We start from the raw sequence: 19,451 nt of genomic DNA on the forward strand, positions 1-19,451 counted from the left end.
TTTATTTCTGCCCTCAAGTTTGAACCATATTTCTGTTGTTGCTATTGCTATTACTTTTTTTAGGGAAGTAATTTGTTGATTTTTTGTAGTGATTAAGATTGTTATATTTTTATTATCAGAAGTATGTGAATTAACTAGAATTAATACGGAGAATTTAGTTTTCTGCGCTTGGAAACTATTTTTTTTATTTTTTTTTACGTTTATTCATTTTTGAGAGAGAGAGAGAGAGTGGGGGAAGGAGCAAACAGAGAGGGAGACACAGAATGTGAAGTAGGATCCAGGCTCTGAGCCATCAGCACAGAGCCAGATGCGAGGCTTGAAATCACTGACCACGAGATCATGACCTGAGCTGAAATCAGATGCCCAACCAACTGAGCCACCCAGGTGCCCCAGATTTATCAATTTTAATTGATTTTTTTTCCAAAGAACCAGCTCCTGGTTTCAATGATCTGTTCTGTTATTTTTTTCTTTTTGTTTCTTTTCATTTCTTAGTTTCTTTATCCTTTATTTCTGTTCTAATTTTTATTATTTCCTTCCTTCTGCTGATTTTAGGTTTTGATTATTGTTCTTTTTCTCGTTTCTTTAAATGTAAGCTTAGGTTGTTTATTTGAGATTTTTCTTGCTTGTTGAGTTAGACCTGTATTGCTGTAAACTTCCCTCTTAGCACTGCTTTTCTTTATCCCAAAGGTTTTGGATGATTGTATTGTCATTTTTGTTTGTTTCTATGTACTTTTTATTGATGGACCCCTTTCATTGTTTTGAAGCATGTTATTTAACCTCCATGTATTTGTGGTCTTTCCAGATTTTTTTCTTGTGGTTGACTTCTCGTTTCATAACATGGTCAAAAAAATGCATCATATGACATCAATCTTGAATTTGTTGAGGCTTGTTTTATGGGCTAATATATGATCTGTTCTGGAGAATATTCATGTACACTTAAAAAGAATGTGTATTATGCTCTTTTAGGATGGAATGTTCTGAATATATCTGTTAAATCCATTTGTTCCAGTGTGACATTCAAGGCCATTGCTTCCTTGTTGATTTTTTGTTTAGATGATCTCTCTCTTGATGTAAGTAGGGTGTTAAAATCCCCTACTATTATTTTATTATTATCGATTATTTCCTTTTTGTTTGTTATTAACCATTTTGTGTATGTGGGTGGTTTCATGTTGGGTACATAAATATTTACAACTGATAAATTTTCTTATTGGATTGCCCCCTTTATTATATTATAGTGTCCTTCTTTGTCTTTTATTATAGTCTTTATTTTAGAGTCCAGTTTGTCTAATATAAGTTTTGCTACTCTGGCTTTCTTTTGACAGCTATTGTATGTTACATCTTTCTCCATCTCTTCACTTTCAATTTATAGGTGTCTTTAGGTCTAAAATGAGACTCTTGTAGGCAGCATATAGATGGGTCTTTTTTTTTACCCATTTTTTTTTTATTCCTGTGTTTTGTGGTTGTTACTGCAGATTTTCTCTGATCCTTTCTTGTCTTTTTCTCTCTCATGGTATTCTAATTGTCTTTAGTGACATATTTGGATTTCTTCGTCATTTTTTGTATATTTATTAGTGGTTTTTGATATATGGTTGCCATCAGGTGTGTATATAACCTCTTCATATAGCAGTCTATATTAAGTTGATAGTCATTTAACTTTGAACCCATTCCTCTTCTTTTTGAACCCATTTATTCCTCTTCTTCCCATGTTTTAGATATATGTTATTTTACATCCTTTTATTTTGTGAATTCCTTGACTGATTTTTAAAGAAATATTCATTTTTTTGTTTCTTACTTTTATACTGTCACTTTTGATCTCTCATTTCCCCTTCAACGAGTCCCTTTATTTCTTGTAAGGCTGGTTTAGTCATGAACTCCTTTAGTTTTTGTTTGGGAAACTCTTTATTTCCCCTTTTATTCTGAATGATAGTCTTTCAGGATAAAGTTTCTTGGATACAGCTTCTTCTCATTCCACTCTTTGAATATATCATGCCACTCCCTTCTGGCTTGGAAAGTTTCTGCTAAAAAATCTCTTGCTAGCCTCATGGGTTTTCTACTTTAGGTTACTGTCTTCTTTTGTCTTGCTGCTGTTAAGATTTTTTCTTTATCACTGTATTTTGTCAGTTTAATTACAATATGTCTTGGTGAGGATCTGCTTCTGTTGATTTTGATGGGAGTTCTCTGTGCCCCCTTGATTTGGATGTCTGTTTCCATCTCCAGATTAGGTAAGTTTTCAGCTATTATTTCTTCAAACAAATTTTCTGCCTCCTTTTCTCCTTTCTTCTTGTAGGACCCCTGTAATACGAATGTTGTTACATTTCCTAAATCTATTCTCGTTTTGTATATTTCTTTTTACTCTCCTGTGATCAACTTGATTACTTTCCATTCTGTCTTCTAGGTCATTAATTCTTTCCTCTGCTTCTTTTAGACTGCTGTTCATCACATTAAGTGTGTTTCTCATTCCATTTATTGAGCCCTTTATCTATACTACTTTATTCCTTATTTCTGTATTAAGGGTCTCACTGATGTCTCCGATTCTTTTCTCAAGTTGACTGAGTATCCTTATGATCATTGCTTTAAATACTCCATCAGGCATGTTATATCTGTTTCACTTGATATTTGGCTATGGCCTTTTCCTGTTCATGCATTTGGGATAATTTCTCTGTCTACTCATTTTGTCTAAGTCTCTGTGCATGTTACTGTGTGTTAGGAAACTCAGCTATGTCTCCTGTTCTTGAGGGTAATGACCTTCTGAAGAACCGGTCCTGTAGTGCTCTGCTATCTAGTGTTCCCTGTTCCCCAGGGCCTGGTGCTTCTAGGGGTGTCTCCATTGTGTGCTGTGTGTTCTCTGCTGTATTGTTTTTTACCACTTTATCCATTAGGCCAGTCATCTACAGAAACTGTCTTTGCCTGTTGTGGAAGTGTTTGGTTCCTGGCCTGAATGTGACATGTTTTACTAGATGTGCTCTGGTATGTTTGTGAACTAAGATCTGTCACCACCACTGCTGAAAGGGATGATCCACAATACTTTCAAGTAGGGAGGCACAGTGTGAGCATGAGTTTGGGTCTTCTGGGGGAGGAGGGCTGGCTATGAGGGACTGAAGCAAGTCCCATGACTGGGAGGGGCAGTGCCACCAGAGTGGGGGCGGTGGATGTCGGTGCTTGGTATAAACAAAGGTAGGTAGGAAGTGTCACTACTGTGCTGGTTCCCTTAGGTGGCTCTGCATTTATGTTAGTGGGGGGGGAAGGAGGGAAGGCAAATGGTATAGGCCCTTTCTTTGTTGCTAGAGAAGTCTCCCAGTGAACACTGTCTCTCTGGGATGCGGACTGAGAAGGGTGAATAGCCTCTCCACTCTGCCCCAGATGCTCTTCAGATCACTCTTTCCATGCTCTATGTTCATGGGTTCTTTGCCTTCTCTTTAAGATCAACACACTGTCCTCCAGGCTACATCTCAGCTAAGCTCACTGACCTTTAAAACTCCAGGCTTTAAGCCCCACTGGTTGCCATAAGTTACAAAATTTGGTCCTTCTCACATTCCAAGTCAGTTGTTATGGGGATTCATTTTCCCTTGTGCTTGCCTGTGTGTTAGTATCCTTCTCTGTGACTGCAGCTCCCTCCCCAGAACAGCAGCTTTCTCTCCCAAACTGTGTCTCCAAACTATCTACCTTCTTTGATATGCCTTCTACTCTACCTTTAATTTGTGGAATTTGCCTTGTCAATCTTGAAGTCAATTTCTGGGTTTTTTAGTATCATTTGATATTTATCTAGTTGCATTCATGGGAAAGGTGAGTCTATGGTCCTCCTACTCTGTTGCTGTCTTTCAGCTTAGTTAACTCATTTTATAATTCTATTTTTCCACTTAATAAATCATGGATATTTTTCTAAGCCATTAAGTGTTCTTTTCAAAATGAGTTTTAATGACTAAATGGCATTCTTTCATCTCACTATTCCACAATTATTTTTTAAACCTTATTATGATAAAATACTAGAAGTGGAATTACTAGACCTGTGGCTTAAATACATTCTCAGAATTCTTCAATATATTGCCAAGTTTTTCATGATTGGCCATTATGCCAATATTTTTTCTAGGAAGTCCTTTTACTCTTAACTTTTTGGTGTTATGTTGATTAGTTGTTACTCTCATTAACCTGCAGTTGTGTGAACAATTAGTTACTCTTTCCGGTGGGTGGGTGTGTGTGTGTTTTAGTTACTGGAAAATTCTTTATTTTGCCAAGCATTTTTATGGATTTTTATATTTAAGTTTTGAAACAGAGGTAACAGTGTAGGGCTAACCAATCTAATTAGTAAAAGAAATTAATCTAATGTGCTTTAAGAAAATTTGAAATAGGGACCAATGGATCCACAGCCAATATTTGAGTTGTAGTTGGATTTTGTTTATTGTAAAATCCAGGAGTTTTTATTTTTTAAAAGTAGATATTTAACAATTATTGTTTGGTAACTGACATGTATATTTTGTCTTCTGTCATGAGCTATTATATACCTTCTATGTGTATGCTGGTTTAAAATTTTTTCTTTTCATTCTCCTTATGACACTCTTTTCTGGAATTATTCTATCTCCTACTTTACTATATTTCTACTTTCTTGGATGTATATGTTTGTTGATTGTTTTCTAGTAGCTTGTAAACCATTGAGTTTAGTTTAAATTATTACTCTAAATATTGACTATTTTTAGTGTATGTTAAATCCTTTTAAGTAAATGTTAGTGATGATACTAATTTTGAATGTACTTCTTAACTATGGGAACCATATCTATTTAAATATATGTAGTACTTTGCTTAATTCTATGACCTTTTGATTTTTAGCTATATTTTAAGCAATATTTTGCTTATTGGGTTATGAATTATAAACTTTCATAGAAAAATGTAATATAAGCAAACACAAAGAGGCACATAATATTTTCATGTATTTTCAGAGAATATCCATGTAAAACAATTCATAAATATTTACTGACAATACACTCATGTTCTTCTATTTGTCAAAAATATCAGATTAATCAGAAGTATATGTGATAATTAACATCCAATCATTTTTGTCTTTTAAAAAGCACCTTAGTACAGAAGTACCTAAGTTCATTGGGTCCATATAATATATTTCAGAGCTGAAAGATTTATGTTCCCAACATGACCTTAAAATTCTGTTATGCATCATAAGTTTTATTACTATGCTAACAGCAATTTTAATTTATTATTCTGTAGAATATATGTAATATTCAGGGATAGTTTTTTCCTTGAAGTTTGGAAGGTGAATGGTTGTTAAGCATTGTTATTTGGTTAGCTTCAAATATTGTTGTGTTTTGTTTTGTTTTCCTAAGAAAAGATTAATGGAACTTTTTAAAAGGCTGTTTACCATAAAGGGTAAGTTTATTATACTCCCTGGCTTATTGCACAGTAATGATTGTGTCAGATCATATATAAAGCCATGCAGTTCTTTTAAATAGTTTAACACAAAGAATATGATACATCTAAACTATACTGTAGTTCATTAATAATTTGTGAGATTAAAAAGAGGGTATAGGGGAAAATTCTCAACTTGGCTCAATAGTGTAAAACTTCCCTTCTAATTACTAATAATTTGTTGTTTTAAAATAATTTTTTAATAAATAGAAATCAGTCCCACAGAGTTATTCAAAAAATAGTGCCTATGCTTTTATACTTTTCCCATTATATATGCACTTATATTCTGTGTTCAAGAGTCTTTGAATACAAATATGCAAAATAAATAAGTATAATCTGTTGTAGTTTTATTCAAGTCAGAAATACACATATGTCATATGTCAGTTAATGCAGAAAAATCTCAGTTTGAAGCCTTTGAACTGGCTGACAGTCATTAGTTTTACCTATAGGATTTTGATGTCAAGTTTTGACCTACCAGGAACCATTCCCATTGAAATGTAGTCCTGGGTAGAGTTGTAGCTTGTTTTTGTGTTTTGTTTTGTTTTTTTTTTTTGGGGGGGGGGCAGGGAGAAAGAAAGAAAGAGAGCGTACATGGGGGAGAGGCAGAAAGAGAAGGAGACAGAGGAGCTAAAACGGGTTCTGCACTGATAGCAGAGAGCCTGATGCAGGGCTTGAACCCAGGAACTGTGAGATCATGACCTGAGCTGAAGTCAGATGCTTAATCAACTGAGCCACCCAGGTGCCTCTAGAGATAGTTTTAATTGAATTGTGAAGGTCTATGTATTTTGAAAAAACAAGTCAAAATAGATATTTTTGTGAAGTGTCAAACAACATATGGACCAGAACATAAACTAAGAAGATATGTACAGAATCATCTTCTTACTTTGGAATAATCTCTACAAATTTATTTTACACATTACATGTCTATAATAAGAAAGCACTTGTCTCCAGATTTCTGCTTGAAGATTATGCTTCTGCCCACACTGGCACTGTACCAAGCCTTTTCTTGTCATAGCTGCCAGAACTTCTCCATTAACAAATCCAGTAGATATTGGGCTGTCTTTATTTTATTGGACCTTCAGCAGCATTTGATGTGCTCAAACACTTTCTCCTTTGTTAATCATTTTCTTCTTTAACGTGTACAGAATATCCGGGAGGTTTCTTCTGCCAATTTGTATTAACATGTAGAGTTTGAATATTCATTTATTTCATACTTCATGTTTGCAAGAATTACCAATTCCTAATTTTAATATACTTAAATATTATACCTTTTACCTAAAGTAGAAAGTTAATCAGAATCCGGGCTATAGACTTTATCAGTAATTAGAGCAAAGGTAATTTGACTGGATCAGTAAGTAGTCCTTTTTATCTGAAAGTCCTTTTCTATTAAAGGATAGCTTCTAAGCATCCTTGGCACTATTTCACCTGGTCATTTCACTCTCTTTTCTGGTATAGACACATTTTCTTAATAACATTTTCCTCTCCTCCTCCCTCTGTCTTGAAACACACACACATACAGACAGAGCATCTCCCAGTTCTAAACCTGAGTCTTCATCCTAACTTAAAGTCTTGTGCACTAGCATAATGCTGGCTGAGTCATCTGATGTTTGCAATTAAGTCATCTGATATTTTTATGTTCAGCTAAGTCATTATGAAAGTTCTAAAATAAGATTAGTTTAGGAGATTGCTCAAAGTGTATATATCTCTCAATAATGTGTGATATTTAGAATACTGATTTAAGAAGTAGTAAGTCTCAGAAGCATTAGCAGAAGCATTCAGGATTGGTTTAGAATTCAAGCCTTCTATTATTCATTTACATTCAGCTAATATAGAGAACCCACTCTGATCCTGGTGTTGTATCCCCTCGTACTAGGGATGCAGTGATGGACAAAACAAAGAGCCTTCCCTCACTGAGAATACAAGCTACTTAAATTTAGTTCAGAGACTTCATATGGGCCAATAGGACTTTTCGGATACTTGTGATGTTGACTTTCCTGTTTTCTCTCTAAATTTAAGAAGTCAATCCCCTCGTCCATAAAACCAGGATGATATGATTTATTCTACCATACAGAAATGAAATGAAATTAAATATAGTTTGTGAGATTATTTTTAAGTTTTCTATATTTTGCAAGGTATTTTATTTAAAGTATTCTATATTTGCAAGGTATTCATGTATTGTTGAACATAAGAGAATAATTAAGATGAATATTTACATCTTTTTTGTAGAAATCCTATTCAAAGATGATATTTACACTATGTTATTCATTTTTAAGGGAAAATCTCAACTTTTTATAACAATTAAGACTTTCAGACATTCAGAAGATAGACTCTAAGAAGTTTTAATCTTCATATGACAATGTTTTATGGGAAGAATTATTCCTTCTTAATGGAAATTATCCTTTTTCCTATATTTTGATCCTGTTAATAGGACAAATGCACCAAAAGTAATAAATTTATTTATAAAACTTACTTAGTCTCAGCAGTTGTCTTCCAGACATGCCATTGAGTTCGTACTTTTTTTTTATTAAATATCTTTGTAGTGCTAATAAAAAAGTTTTATGTTTGCCCAAAGTGAAATAGAAATGTATCTGCACATGATACATTTTGCTTCTTGTTTTATTCTCTGAAAGTAGTTATCATTTAAATGCAGAGCCTTCACTTTTCTGCTGCAAAAACAGATTTATGTTATTAACTACATGCCTAGCAGCAGAATTCAGGGCACTAATTTTCTAAGTTTATGTCAGTATATTGACTCAAAGTGAATATTTAAGTGGTTCTGAGGAAAATATCACATTAGAATAAGAAGGCCCCTTTAACAAGCTTTTCGTTGATTGAGAATATTAGATACTTATGACTTAAAAATTAAGCCATTACAACGTTACATAATGAGATGCCTATGTACGTTCAACTTTAGTTTATTTGGATTATGCATGGTAAGAGGTAGAATGTTTGGAACAAATCAGAGATTCACCAAATGAAGGCTTGTCTTCATTCTCAGCTCTTCTATTTTTATCAATCTTAGAATGATGTTGAAGGTTTTCTCCCCTTGTTTCCCTTTCTCATTTAAATTTGGTTCAATTTTGAGGAATAATTAGTTATAGCCACATACTCCAAAACACTTGGTAACAAGTTATACATGGAAACTGAGAATATTAGATTTATCATGGTTTTATTGTTGTTTCTTTGTTTTACTTTGTCCTATCTTTAGATTATTTTTTACTTTTAGAAAAAATCTGAATAATAGGCTATCTCATTTATTTATGAATTAATCAAATGGCAATGTAATAGTAGCTAATCTAAAAAGGCATTTGCTCTTTTGGATTCCATATCTTTGAAATAATCTTCTGTTATATTCTAACCTTTGTATATACTCTGTCTATATATTTATCAAAACTGCATTTTAAAGAAATAAATCAAGAAAAAATATTTTTCACAACATATTTATCTCCCTTTTAGCTTATGGCTGGGATGTGTTACAAATGGGGGCAGATATAAGTTTAAGACTTATTAATTTGATATTAGAGTGTTTAGTAGTATTATAGTAAATGATTTTTTAAAAGGCAGAGAGAAAAAGAAAGAGAAGAACAATTTCACATATATACAAAAAAGTACTTATTCATTGAGGAAGCACAGGTGAAGGTGAAACCCAAATTATTTTATTTTTTTTAATGTTTACTTATTTATTTTGACAGAGAAAGAGAGAGAGAGAGAAAGAGAGAGAGAGAGGGAGAAAACATAACCACCAGTGGGGCAGTGGCAGAGAGGCTGTTAGCCTGGAGCCCAGTGCAGGGTTCAATCCCAGGAGAGATGCGGGAGATCAGGACCTGTGCAGAAATCAAGAGTCGGATGCTAAATTGAGCACACAAGTGCCCCCCCCCAAATTATTATTATTTTTTTAATATTTTATTCTCAGAGAGAGAGTGGGGGAGGGACAGAGAGAGAGGGAGACACAGAATCTGAAGCAGGCTCCAGGCTCTGAGCTGTCAGCACAGAGCCCAAACGGGGCTCGAATCCACAAACCGTGAGATCATGACCCGAGCCGAAGTTGGACGCTTAACCGACTGAGCCACCCAGGTGCCCCCAAATTTATTTTTGTATAGCTATCTCATTCTTCAATGTTATTAGAGTGCTACCTTCCCTAGTCACAACTATCAGTATATTTAACTTTGTTTCTTACTAATTTGTTTTTCTTTTTGCCAAAAAGCAGACCAGCCCTGAAGCTGGTTAGGGTCCTAAGGTATCTAGGATATGATTTTCCCCCTCCCTTTTTTGTCTGGAGACACAGTAGTGAGCATGGTAGTATGAGGGTAATTCTCTTCTTTTTCTACAAGTTTTCTTGAACTGTGGTTTTTGAGTAAGTAATCAGGACTTACTGCTATTTGAAATTACAATTAGTTTACAGCCCTTTCTATGCTGAGTAACAGACTATCTGCTTTTATTTTAAAAATTTAACAGTTATTTTTGAAATAAATGTTTATATTCCTGATGAATTCCAAAGATTTTTCAGAGAGAAGAAGGTATAAATTTGAAAGATTTACATTAGCAGTTTGGATGTTTGGGTCAATTTGCCAGCAAATTGTCTGAATATTCTTGCCTAGAAAGGCTATTTGATTGCTTTATTTTGTTCTCTGAAAAAAGAAAGAAAGCTGATTCCACAATGACTGCTAGTTGCTTTAAGAATTAATTTTCTTGTTCTAATTTTCTATGCCCAAAAGGAATCCAGCTTTTTGGCCTAGTTTATTTAGCTTGCTACAGAAACAAAAATTCTCTATGTGTGTGTGGGGATAGGTTTTTAGAGAACCTCAGGCATAAAAGGATTAAGTACTGTTCATAGTTGTTTGTACTTCCTGTCACTTCTAAGAAACATTCACTTTAAATGAGGCTGCCCAAGAGATCCATCAGTGAAGAAATATTCTTAGGTGCTGTAAAGCACTAAGCTGTATGCACAAACTTTTGGTAAATGTAACCCTCTACTAAGTTTTTCCAGTGTGGAAAAGTTCCTGCTCCTATTTAAAACAAGCACATGCATAACATTCTCTAGTGTAAAATATTTAGATGTACATAATCTTTATACCTGTAGAAATTGCACTATGAAATAATCAAACCTATCATTAGTTCTGCAATTGAAATTAAGTTGATTAATTCTGTCAACTATATGCTTTTACATAATAGGAACTTAACTGAAAATATTTTAACTCCCCCATCTTATGTTGTTTAGTTTTCTATATTTTCATGTAAGACTTAAAATACTACAGTATAAAAAAATTCACTGGTAGGGCACCTGGGTGACTCAGTTGAATTATCAGTGGCTTCAGGTCATGATCTCACAGTTCCAGAGTTCGAGGCTCGCATCAGGCTCTCTGCTGTCAGGGCAGAGCCCGCTTCACATCCTGTGTCTCCCTATATCTGTCTGCCCCTCCCCTGCTCTCCCTCCCCCCCCCTCTCAAAAATAAATAAACACTAAAAAAACACAATTCACTGATAATATTATTTATAGTAGATCAAAACTCAAGTTATGTATTAAAAGATAAACTGAGGCATATTAACATTTCTAAATGTGTATTTGAATAAGCATTAATTTGAAATCAAGCAGTGTCAAACCAAAAGTGATTAAGGGTCATTCTGCTAATAGGAGCTAGGGAAAAGGCTGTTATAGAGCAGAGCAGAAGTCAAAGGAAAGTGAGGAAATTATTCATTGCCTGTAGCTTAAGTGGGTGCCTTATTTGGGAAAGCCTTGGTTGACTCCTTATGATTTGTTGTTCATAGGTTTTGATTTTTTAACCTTGGAGCATTTATAGGAATTTACTATAGTTTAGGTTTCAGTTTGATTAAGTAGTCTGCAAAAGCATTAGAGCCACCTTGGTCTAATGATATCCTTGTTTAATTACCTTGATACATGCTCCTGCAGAGTAGAATATCTTGCAAATTGTATTTGCTCCTACTGCCTGGATTAATAGAAAAGAGAGAGCTTGTCATATGGTCATTTTATGAGTCCTTTTTTTTTTAGATCAAGGAGTGGATATATGAATTATATGTAATGAATAGTAAAAGCTTTGCAACTTGAAGTTTCATCTTGCTCAGTGAAAGCTTTTGGTTAAGAATCAGTTGTCCTCTGAAGGGTTGTCAGGAAGTATGTCTCAGGATCCATGACTATTTGTTCTAAGAATGTTAATGTTGGGTATGGTATGGTGAAGTCCATGTGGCCACTGAGGGAAACAAGAACTAGACTTGGAAAAACAAAGTTTATTATATCCATTGGACTCAGTAAAGGAGTAACCACATGCCACACAGGGCCACAGGGGAAGTGACAAGTTTTGGTCAAGTGGCAGAAGATGGGGTGAGGGAAAAGCCTGAGCCAGAGCCTTTATTGGGTTTTCTGTGGGAAAGGCAAGGTAGGGCAGGGTAAACAGTTTAGGATTAGCTGGTTAGTATAATTCTGCGGGCTTTAGACTATAGAAGTGCTCTCAAGTTGCCTGGCATCTATCAAGCTCTGGGATAATTTAGGGCAGGGGAAATATTAGTTTGGTACCAGAGTTAAATAAGAAAGTAGCTGGGGCAATAAACTCTAGTTTGGTTGCTTTCATATGCAAATGAACATAATTTCAAATGCAAAGGCCCAGGCCCCTTTGCTGTCTCTAAGAATTGGCTAGACCTGGGAGGGGTAGTCTCTCCCAGGCCAGTAAGTGTGCCATCAAAACAAAAATACAGAAAATAAAATTAGAAAGCTTGGTTTCTGTTATGCCCAGAATTCGTGATCCCCAAAGACCGCCAGGGAGCCGAGTCCCATGCAAAAGCAAAAGAGCCTTTATTTGAGCTAGTTCGAGCTCAATCCCCTACCTGCACGGACACAGCGGTGAGATACCAGGGAGACAGAGCGAGTTTCAAAAGGACAAAAGTTTTATTGGGGCCTAGGGGCAGTTGGTGAGGTAATGGCTGTGGCCTCTGCCGATTGGCTGGGGAAGGGTCCGAGTCCTGTTAGGCAGGTGAGCGGGGGATTACTCAAGGGGAGGATGAGTGGTCAAGGTGAAGGACACAGAACAAGATAGAGTCAGCCGGCTTAGGCCCGCCCTTTCAGTTTCAGTCCTTGGTCCATGCGACACTGGGCAAGGACTAATTCCTAGGTATTGGGTTCCTTTTCTGTAATATGAAAATGAAAATATTTGTTTTGCTTTACTGGATTGATGTGAAACAAATGTAAACATTTGTAAAAAATAAAATTGTAAAAAAGCTTTGATAAATATAAATTCAATATACAAATAGTTTCCCCTAGGAATTAGTGAATCCAAGATATCCTTGAAGTTTTTAAAAGAGAGAACCCTTTGGTTTACAACTGATTCTTGCTTAACCAAAATTCACTGAGCAGAATGAATACTCCCAAGTTAAAAAACTTTTCCACTCATCATTTTGTAAGTTATCTATCTACTCCTTGATCCAAAGAAAGGGCTTTTAAAACTAACATAAGAGAGAAACTTTCTGTTCTACTCGTGCAGGCCATAAGAACAGATAGAATTTGCAAGATACTTTACTTTGCAGAAGCATTTATGGTTTAATTTTTGTGGTACCGAGCTCTTTTTTATATTATATATTAGTAAACTGTTTTATATATTGGTATTTCAGGTCCTATATGAAAATATTTTTACAAACAGCATGAGATTAAGGAGTCATAATATTTTGGGTTATCTATTATGTAAAAGCAAACAGCTGACAGAATTGACCAACTAAATAACAGAATTAGTAACAGGTTTGATACATATTTTCATCTTGTAATTTCTACAATTTCCAGGTATGTGTACATCTAAATATTTCACAGCTGTAGAATAAATTGTGTGTTTGTTTTAAATAGGAGCAAAAACTTCTACCCGTTGAACATATGTGGTACAGTTACAGTTGCTAATAAGTGTATGTATGTAGATTAATCTTATATATTAATTGCTATTCATTCTTCTTGAAAGAAGACTTGAAGCCATCTGAGCAAGGAATCCTGGGGTCTTCCCTACAGTGTGGTACAGAAGGAAAGTGTAGGATCTGATGAGGGAGCATAAGACCAACTGACAGGCTGGAAACACTACCCACCCCTCCCCCCCCCCCCCCCCCCCCCCCCCCCCCCCCCCCCCCCGGCAAGTTGGGATATGTGTGATATTCCTAGGGCATTTCTGGCTGCCCAGGAACAAAGGGAAGGGGAAACAACAAATGGTTAACTGATAGAGATCATAGTCCTGCAGGTCCTGAGTTTCCATCTTAGTAAATCAGTACTTACAGATATCTTAGTAAATCAGTAAATCACAAGAAAAAGGCAATCCTATCAAATAGCCTAATCTCCAGAAACCTATAGACTCCTTTTCCTGGAGCCCCAAGATCACCCCTTCATAGTGATGTGGGAAACAAAGGCAGAAAGAAATGGCAGATAGAAGTAAATTTTCTTATAACCTGCAGCCCATTGACAAATACTTGAGGCTGGGAGAGTAAAACTTTTCTGCAGGAACTCCCTTCTTACTTAATGCTAATGCTTTGCTAGAGGGAAAACCTTAGCTTGACAATAGCTAGGCCTCCAGTATCCTGGGAGTCTTCTTTAACATATGAAAATCTCATTGGAAACTTCTCCTGGACTTTACCTCCCCCAACTCCACAGTCTATAATCATGGTCCCAGGGCAGCTGTTTTCTGCCCACAGGTCCTGTCCCCGTGCTTTAATTAAATCACCTTTTTGCACCAAAGATGTCTTCAAGAAGTCTTTCTTGGCTGTCGGCTCTGGACCCCATGAACTCCACCATCAACCCAAAAACTTCAGAAAGTTATAAAGCACAAACCGTGTTTATAATCAGACGCAAATATCCTTAGTTTCTCTGCAATAAGAAGCCAAAAAGCAGATAAACCTTATGTTTAGTAATCAGTGCTTTAGCACTCCATTCTATTTAGAAAAGGCCTAGATGTCCAACGAGTTCAGTCCCAATTATCATGAAGGCAAAACTTTAAAGTTTCAGATTACCAAAGACTGAAAGGTATCTTAACAATTACCCATGAAAATTTTGCAACAGAATTAACCATCATTTAAGTTGCCTTTTTTGCTAACAAATTGCAACAGAGACAACACAAGCTTATTTGACTTTTCAGCAAACCTGGATAAGAATAATAAGAGTTTCATGTTTAATGCTGATAGGTCTGTCTTAGACCAACAAACTTAAATTAGCTTAAACACCAAAATGTTCCACCTGCATCCATTTAAAAAACAATCTGTTCCCTATGGTCAGTTCTTACCTGGGATCCGGGTGGGGAAATCTGAAATGGGCAGTCCAAGTGGGTGCTCTTCCCTCCTTGACACAGAGGGTGGGAGGAGGAACCAATGAGGAGGCAGAGGATGGTATAGAATCAGTTATGTAGGCCACACCCTAGGTGATGCAGAAACAGTAGGAGGCAGAAGAGGTGAGATGCCACCAGGAGGTGAGAAAGAAGGTTCCCAGTCTTACATCTCCTCAGCTCAGACAGAGGAGCAGACACCATATTTGTATTCCTTTCCACCAACAAGTGGGAATGTGCAGTCCATGTCAGACCAGAGAAGACAGAATTTTCCCGAAACAAAGGGAGCTTCAGCAGCTGTTCTGCTTGGTAATATTCCTTAAAGTCCCTGTCCTGGGGTAGACTAACCACAGGTAGCTCCCATTAGAGCCGTTAACCAGGAAATGAATGAGCGAGAAGCCCCCACATCTATTAGAGGGACAGAGAGAGAGTCAGATAACCATTTATTTTGCCCCTTTCCTTTGTTCTTGGGCAGCCAGGAGTGCTTGAGGAATATCACACATATCCTATCTGGGGGGAGGGGCATGTTTACAGCCTGTCAGCTGGCCTTATGCTCCCTCATCAGGATCTAAGTTCTTTTAAAGAACTTAATGACTTCTTGTTGGGGTCCATCCTCCAGTGGGTATATTGTGCCACTGGTATGTTCAACCTGAGTTGATTGGAAGGCCAAAATTGGCAGCTTTTTGTAACAGGAGAGGGGCACAGCTTGGACTTGAGGGCTGGGATGCTGTCTATATGTGCATATGTGAAGACTTTCATGGTATGGGAAAGAGCTAGAGTCAGGGAAGGAATTAGAAGTGGGATTGGTTAAAGCTAAGGGCAGTCTCTCTATGGAGAGATACCAGTGTAGATAACATACAATGTTATATTACTTTCAAGTGTACAGTAATAATTCCATAGTTCCGTATATTTCTCAGTGCTCATCAAGATTAAGTTTACTCTTGATCTCCATCAACTATTTCATCCATCACCCTACCAATCTCCCCTCTGGCAACCATCAGTTAAGAGTTCGCTTTTTGATTTGTCTTTTTTCCCCTCCCCCCTTTTGTTCATTTGTTTTGTTAAATTCCACATATGAGTGGAATATGGTATTTTTCTTTCTCTGACGTGCCTATTTCATTTAGCATTATACCTTATACATCCATCCCTGTGTTGCCAATGGCAAGATTTCATTATTTTTTATGACTGAATATTTCATTGTATATACCATATCTTCTTTATCCATTTAGCTATAGATGGGCATTTGTCTGCTTCCTTAGTTTGGCTGTTGTAAATAATGCATAGGGATGCAGGGGGCATCTGGATGGCTCAGTTAAGTGTCTGACTTTAGCTCAGGTCATGATCTCACAGCAAGTGGGCTCGAGCCTTTCATTGGGCTCTGTGCTGACAGCTCAGAGCCTGGAACGTTCTTCGGATTCTGTGTCTCCCTCTCTGTCTGCCCCTCCCCCGCTCATGCTCTGTCTCTGTCTCTGTCTCTCTCTCAAAAATAAACATTTAAAAAAAATAATGAATAGGGATGCATATATTCCTTCGAATTAGTGTTTTCAAATTCTTAGGGTAAATACCCAGTAGTGCAATTACTGGGTCACAGAGTAGTTTTATTTTTATTTATTATTATTATTTTTTAAAATTTATTTATTTATTTTGAGAGAGAGAGGGAGAACACTTGTGCATGCATGCGTACACTCAGGTGAGGGGCAGAAAGAGAGAGAGAGAGAGAGAGAGAGAGAGAAACACAAGCAGGCTCCATGCTGGCAGCATGGGACTCGGCTCATGAACTGTGAGATCATGACCTGAGCCGAAGTTGAGAGTCGAATGCTTGACCGAGTGAGCCACCCAGTCGTCCCTATTTTTAACTTTTTGAGGAACTTTCTTACTGTTTTCCACAGCGGCTGCACCAGTTTGCATTCCCACCAGTAGTGCACAAGGGTTTCCCTTTTCTCCATCTCCTCACCAACACTTGTTTCTTGTGTTTTTTGACTTTAGCCATTCTGACACGTGTGAGGTGATAGCTTATTGTAGCTTTGATTTGCATTCCCCTCATGATGAGTGATCTTGAGCATGTGTCTGTTGGCCATGTGTATTTCTTCTTTAGAGAAATGTCTGTTCATGTCTTCTGCCCATTTTTAACTGGATTATTTGTTTGTTGCTTTCTGATGTTGAGATGTATACTTTTTTTAATGTATTTTGGATACTAACCCTTTATTGGATATGTCATTTGTAAATATCTTCTCCTATTCAGTACGTTGTCTTTTAGTTTTGTTGGTTGTTTCCTTTGCTGTCCAGAAGCTTTTTATTTTGAGGTAATCCCAAAAGTTAGTTTTTTCAAAAGCCAAGTATTTTAAATTTGAACTTGGCCTTCCATGTTTTTATGAAGGTATCTTTGCAATGTAGGCAAAGAGAACATACTTAGAATTTGATATGATTTAAAGAATGATTTATCATTTTAACATATTTAGACACATGCTATATGAACCCTCATACTACCATTCTTACTATGGGCCCCACAGTTTTAGAGGTCTTACTTAACACTTGAAAATTATAACAAAAAGATTATGTAACTACATAAATGCAAATATAATTATGTGTAAATGCAGTATTTCTGAAGGCTATATTATGATTAAATTGTCATACCATTTCTATATCTGCTAATGTTTATATTTTTTAGTAAACTTCATAATCTTTTAGGTATATCAATATTGAATTTATATTCTAGTTTTAGTTAGATTCAGATTTAAATATCTAATTTCAATTACTTTGAATGTTTTAGATAAGATAGAATTTAGCAATTGATCTGTTCTAACTATTTCAGTACTCAAATCTAATTCTGACTTTTTTTTTTAATAAAAGAAAGAAAAAACACTAATGACCATCAAATATCACAAATTTAGCCAAGAAAATGAGGTACCATTTTGTTAAGAATCTTTATGCAGTGTTTTTGAGAAGAACCACGTTTCTCATTATCCATGTATATTTTGTCATTTCCTTATCCCTTGGTTCAGCTCAGTTTTAATTCAGTGAATGTATGTTACATTCTTCTCATTCTTGACCTTTCTTTCCATCTAAGTATTTCCCCCACACCCAACACATTTTAAATAAAGATATAAAATGATTTCAGAATTTATTTTTGTCACAAGAGGCAATTTTTGACATTTTAGTTAAATTTCATATTTTAGGAGTAGTTGTGATGACCATGATTAATACTTTTTATTAATATGAAGAGATACAGTGTGAAGGTTTTAAGATGTAATTATTTAAACAGAATTCATTGAGAATATAGCCCTGTCATTCTATACGGAAAAGTTCTGGATGCGGTATAGACATGCATTTCCTGAGAAACAAAATCAGTTCTTATTAGAAATTATCTAAAATAAGAATAATCATTTGTTGAGTACCCTCAGAGGCTCTCCAATGCGTGAAATGCTTGGAGTTTTAGATACTGCTTTTGATATTTCACAAATTTTATTATTTGCATCTTGCTTCACTGCTTATATTCAAAATGGTTACTTTGCTTATTCAATAAGTTATAACAGGGGCACCTGGATGTCTCAGTCGGTTGAGTATCTGACTTTGGCTCAGGTCATGATCTCATGGTTCATGAGTTCAAGCACCACATCAGGCTTGCTGCTGTCAGCCAGTCACTGCAGAGCCCACTTCAGATCCTCTGTCCCCCTCTTTCTACCCCTCCCCCACTTGCAGACTACAAAAAAAATAAGTATTTTTTAAAAATGAGCTATGATAATGGTGGTTTGCCTTAAATACAAATGTAAGAATTACATAAGACCCATGATTGCTAGGATGAAAAACATTTAGATGAGTAATTGCATGTATCTTTATGAGATTATTGGATCACTCCTATGTTTATCAGGGGTGTTTTGCAAAATTATATCCACAGTTCCAAAGAAACTTATTGTTTTTTCTGGATAGTATCCTCTCAATTTAAAGCTAGCAACTTGTAAATGAAATTTCAGATACAGATTATTTTTAAGTTTGCTTGAGAATATAATTCTTTTTTCATGGAAATGTACAGTAGATATTGAAGACATTTAAGTGTCATAACTATCCTGTAGACTGAAGAAAGTAGTCAATCTGTTAGAAACTACTAATTGAAATTCAACGAATCTTGATTAAGTGACTCTCTACTGCCAATTAGAGTAAGAAACTGCAAACAGAATGTGTTAAATAATCATATTATAAATCGCTGAAGTCTGGTATTAAGAAATAAAATACTTATTCATGATAGAAAATAGTTTATTATTTCCAGTATATATTAATAGAAATGAGAAATTATGATAACTAGCATGTTTTTCCAAAAAGGCTATAAAATTAACAGAATGGTTTGTTTTAAATCTATTGAAAGTTATCACTGTTTCTATACAAATAAAATACAATTACAATCTAAATTTATAATGTGCAATTATCAATATTATATGTGTAAATGCGGACGATGCCAATTTACTTCAAGATACTTAGAGATTTTTATTAATTTTTTAAAAAAGGATCAACAAAGTATATTTATTTTTGAGACTGAAACAGAGCATGAGTGGGGGAGGGGCAGAGAGAGAGGGAGACACAGAATCCAAAGCAGGCTCCAGGCTCTGAATTCACCAGCCACCAGTGGGGCTTGAATTCACCAGCCATGGGATCATGACCTGAGCTGAAGTTGGACGCTCAACTGACTGAGCCAACCAGGCACCCTTCAGAACCTACATTCTTAACCAGAGGTTCATGGTTAAAATCCTGCTG

The 19,451-nt window shown here is 35.8% G+C and overlaps 1 protein-coding gene across 7 annotated transcripts in view; it reads left to right on the plus strand.

Annotated features, from left to right (window-relative positions):
- The window catches only part of EPHA6 (EPH receptor A6), an 868,006-nt gene that overhangs the window by 145,681 nt on the left and 702,874 nt on the right, over positions 1–19,451 (plus strand). The gene's annotated exons all lie outside the window — the stretch shown is intronic.

The sequence above is a fragment of the Leopardus geoffroyi genome, chromosome C2 (assembly GCF_018350155.1).
Source record: "Leopardus geoffroyi isolate Oge1 chromosome C2, O.geoffroyi_Oge1_pat1.0, whole genome shotgun sequence".
Lineage (NCBI taxonomy): Eukaryota > Metazoa > Chordata > Mammalia > Carnivora > Felidae > Leopardus > Leopardus geoffroyi.